The sequence below is a fragment of the Rutilus rutilus genome (genome assembly GCF_951802725.1).
Source record: "Rutilus rutilus genome assembly, chromosome: 11".
Taxonomy (NCBI): domain Eukaryota; kingdom Metazoa; phylum Chordata; class Actinopteri; order Cypriniformes; family Leuciscidae; genus Rutilus; species Rutilus rutilus.
Window position 1 is genome coordinate 28,358,997 of NC_140216.1, and position 4,856 is coordinate 28,363,852.

Below are 4,856 nucleotides of genomic sequence, written 5' to 3' on the forward strand. Positions count from 1 at the left end.
ATTATAGCAATCATGACAACTGCGACATTGTGAGTACCTGCAGAGCGGAGTGAAACATCGGCAGATAGACACAGTTTAAGCAGATTTGCATTTTTTCCTGTTCACACAAGCACTCTCCAAGCATTTCACGGGGTTTTCAGACTTAGAAATAAATGCCCAATTTCTAGTGGGAATCAAAGATTTACTCTTTTCAGCTCAATTACTGAGTGATTATACGTGTGGACACAGGGGGCTTGAGGGGAAACGAAACAAGAAGGGGAAAGGACTGAAATATGCAGTGTTTGCACAATAATCTCAATCTCCATTTGAAGCCGCTTTGGGGAGTTGCAGTATCAAACCCCTTGTTAGTTGCCCTATTTGAGAGTATCCTCTCACTCAAATTGGCATGTTTTGATTTCCCAGTAGTCCCATACTGAATATTCTGAGCCTCCATCTGCTAGTTTTGCTTTCCTCAATTACTGTAATTCGTTTTCATTTTTATTCGGAATGCAGCATATCTGTGCAAACTATCAGAAATATTAAGCCTCATAAATCCAAGAGTATCCTACTACTTTTGTATAAATAGTCAAATTTGTCATCCAGACAAATTATTTTTACACATTAAGGAAGCAGGTTTAGGCATTGAGTATGTTCTGGAGTAGATTTAAAACTATTCATTTATTCAAGTCATGGTTTTGGCATAACTTTTCCACATCTTGAAATATCCTCAGTATAATAGTCTGAAAGCATTATTGTTATTGAAATCAAACCTTTTGAGTATGGAGCAGATTTAAGTGTATTATAAAATTAAGCCTTCCATTTCCTTCCACATCTGGGGTCCTGACGCACATGAAGATAAAGGGCTTGTGCCAGGACTCTCAAAGAATTGACTTGCTACCTATGCGCAGATTTCACGTTATGAGAAACAAAAGGTTTCACAGCGTACATTTGTGTCTTAAAGCTCCAGTTGAATTAAAGTGCAAACACAAAGGTGAATGTTGAAGACATAAGGTTTTGAATGCCCTGCAACTTTGTGTGCAAGAAGTGGCAAACATTTTTTTCATGTTTTATCTGTTTGTACATGTTGCTGGCAAGTACTTTCTTTCTATGAATCATGATAGCAGTACATTTCTGTTTGTGAAGGAATGCATTTGGAATTCAATTCTTGAGTCCGTTGACAAAGGTGATTATTGATTAATAAACAAAAATGATTGATTAATCAAACAAATATGTTGTTTTTAGACGTCAAAACAGATCTCCACTTTCATTTGCGCTGTCACCAGTGTAAAATACTAAGATGTTTCATATCGAAACAGGACGAAGGGTTGAAGGAGAACAGAATTTTGAAAGTTTTTGCACGTCAAACATCAGTGTCATCACTGATGCAACTCGTCACTGTGAATTCATCAGCTTAACCTTGTCTCGTGTTTTGTTATTTCACTTCAAACAAACAGGAAATACATATTCTCAGTCTGTTTCTTTCTCACAGACAGACGGTGAAGCATAAATATGATGCCACACAAAAGAATTCATTGATAGTGGGACAATAATGAATTTTAACTGGTTACAATTTGTCATTTTCAAAAGGCAAAGCGGCGAGACATCAATGTAATTTAAACGTTCCCTATCAAAATTGCACACTTTCTCCTGAAAGGAATAAGATTGAAAAAAATGAAATCTGGAAAATGACACATTGTGGTCTGTGAATGACAGTATTTTTGAATATAAAATGGAAAAAAGAAAACTTTCAACCAAGCCAACATTCATCCTAATGGACAGTTTGTTTGGCCAAAAACATTCATGGGTATCTTAAAAGAAAAAAGAAAAAGAAGAAAAGGCATCATTTACTTATATATATCCATATGACATTCAGTCTCTCTAGAAAAGAAAAAAAAGAGATGTTTAGTAGAATGTTCCCGCTGGTACTTTTTGTAATTTTTGGTCACTGTCACCATTCATTTTAAAACCCCTTCTGCTAAACGGCTTCTTTTGTCTTCTACAGATGAAACATGAAACAGACGACATGAGAGCGAATAAATTATGACAGAATTTTCATTATTGCGTTCACCTTCACCCCAGAAGCCTGGCTTCCTTGAGTCAAATACACAACTTTAAAAACACATGCAGTTTGAAATGCACCAACAGTGACACCTTAAAGTGTTCCTCCATCAATTTTAAACGTTTTAAGCCTTTAAAACTCATTTGACACCCTGTGCACTGACTATTTGCAGACTGAATTTGTTATTCTTAAGCTGTCCGCAATAAGGCCCGTGTTCCTGTCAAACGACAGCTGTCAAACTACAAGGCAGAATGTGTAAAATTGAATCACAGTTGAACACTGTAGAAAACAAAGGGCTGTCAGATAAATGCACATGGCAGAATAAATTGTGAGCCCGTTTGATTGGCAGCTCTAGGACAAAACGTACATTTCCGAGAATAAATATGGCTGGAAAACTTTGAGTCCCATCAGGTGATGGACTGCGGGATCATTGCATTAAGACTTATTTGATGCTTCCTTCCCAACGGATGTGTGAAGTGTTGGGGAGACGGCATCACAAATGGTTGTGTTCCTGTCAAAAGTGAGCCGTGTTTGGAGATGGAACGTCCTGCTTATTCATCTGCGTATGGATAGCGGCCTGAAGAATGGAGATGTGACAAAATCGCTTCTTTATAGAATAATGACGGCTGACACGGGGCCTAATGGATGCAGTGTTTTTAATCTCTGTGAAGGCTCAGCCCGGTGATGGACTCGGCTGCCAGGCCTACAGGTGTGCTGTGACAGCCTGTCTATTCTACTGCTCATCACTCACGCAGAGCAAAGACGACCAGCTACATTTCAGCCCAATCCGCTCAGTCGCCGTATTGCATTCGAATGCAAAGCGGTGGGAGGTGGCACCGTAATCCAAGCCGAAACCCGCCCACAAGTTCTCTGGCTTCTTTATGTAGAGGTTAAGAGAGTCAAGTCCAATGTTGCACAGGATACGTCAAGTTGGGTATGATGGGAAGAAGAATAAGGTCAGCTTATTCAGACACACACTTTCTACACATGCAAACTGTAGATAAAACACTGGATACCTGAGAAAAGACATTTAGATAAAAAAATATATAATTTCATTAAGGCCTCTTTTATGCCCATTCTTGATGCCCAATTCCTATCTGTTGACCATCCGATTATTTTTTTTGACCAGCTTGCATCTTCTTTTAAAAGTGACCCCTATCCAATATCTGCATTTACACTATACGCATAGCAAAACAAAGGTAGACATACTGACCCGATAAGCTTAGGCCGAAAAGGCACTATTTGCAATGGACGCTGACCAGCTTTCTGCACCATCTTTAAAGGTCAGCACAACGTTGGGTTGAGCCTTCGTCCTGCATTGGGCCGTTTAAAAAAGTCATGTGATCGCGGTTGGTGTCCACCTGAGTTGATGTCATTTGCCACTATCTCTTTTTCAATCACGTACGACTCAGATTGACAGGGGAATATCCGATCTGTCCGATCTTACATGGCAGATACAAATGCATGTATCCGATTCATATCAGATTTATTTCCACATATGAATGAGGGCTGAAACAGATCTGAGAATATCAGAATCCATGTGATTTTTTTCCTGCTTACACGTTCGTGGGTCATATCCAGAGGTGTAAAGAGTACCTGAAAACCATTCTTGAGTAAAAGTACAGTTACCTTACAGCAAAAATGACTCCTTTACAAGTTACAAGTCACCAATTCCAATACGACTTAAGTACAATTCTTGGTATCTGATTTGAACAGTACTTAAGTATTTTGCCCTTTGTCACCGGTTCTGTTCATGATTTTTATGGACAGAAGTTCTAGGCGCAGCAAGGGGCCGGAGGGTGTCCGGCTTTTTGCGGATGATGTTGTCATGTTGGCCTCATCAGACCAGGACCTTCAGCGTGCACTGGGACGGTTTGCAACCGAGTGTGAAACGGCTGGAATGAGAATCAGCACCTCCAAGTCCGAGGCCAAGGTTCTCAGTCGGAAAAGGGTGGCTTGCTCGCTTCAGGTTGGTGGAGAGTTCCTGCCTCAAGTGGAGGAGTTCAAGTATCTTGGGGTCTTGTTCACGAGTGAGGGAAGGACGGAACGGGAGATCGACAGACGGATCGGTGCAGCTTCAGCAGTAAGGCGGCCTAAATGAGCATTCTCTGCAGAGTGGCTGGGCACTCGCTTAGAGATAGGGTGAGGAGCTCGGTCACTCGGGAGGAGCTCAGAGTAGAGCCGCTGCTCCTCCACATCGAGAGGAGTCAGCTGAGGTGGCTCGGGCATCTGTTCTGGATGCCTCCTGGACACGTGTCTCACCGGGAGGAGACCTCGGGGAAGACCTAGGACACCTAAAAGACATGCCAGTGAAAATAAGAAACAATTGATTTGTAATATCGTTAGCCTCATAGCATAATTGCCTTTTTGGAAAACAAGACAAGTTTTGCAGCAGTGATAGGACAGTAAAGTTAGGCAGATATCACAATTTGGCCAAAAAATGACTCAGGCAATTATGCTATGAGGCTAACGATATGAGAAATCATGTTTATTTTCAAAAATCTAAATAAAACTGAACACTAAATATTAATATATTAAATTAGAAATAAAGGTCAACACAACAGCCTCTTAAATGTCTACAAACTCTCAAGTCTCAGTTAAGCTCAAGTGCACGACAAGGCCATAAGTAAACCAATATCCTTCAATCAAATATTCCTTCATCAATATAGTGGATAAATAAAATAATGTTAAGTAAAATGAACTAGTCAAAGTCTACTTGCACTGGATGTGCTGGTTTCGGCCTCATCACCGGCTGCATTCATGACCTCATCTCCTAAATCAAACACCTGCGATTCAGCAACTACCTGGTAATGCACTC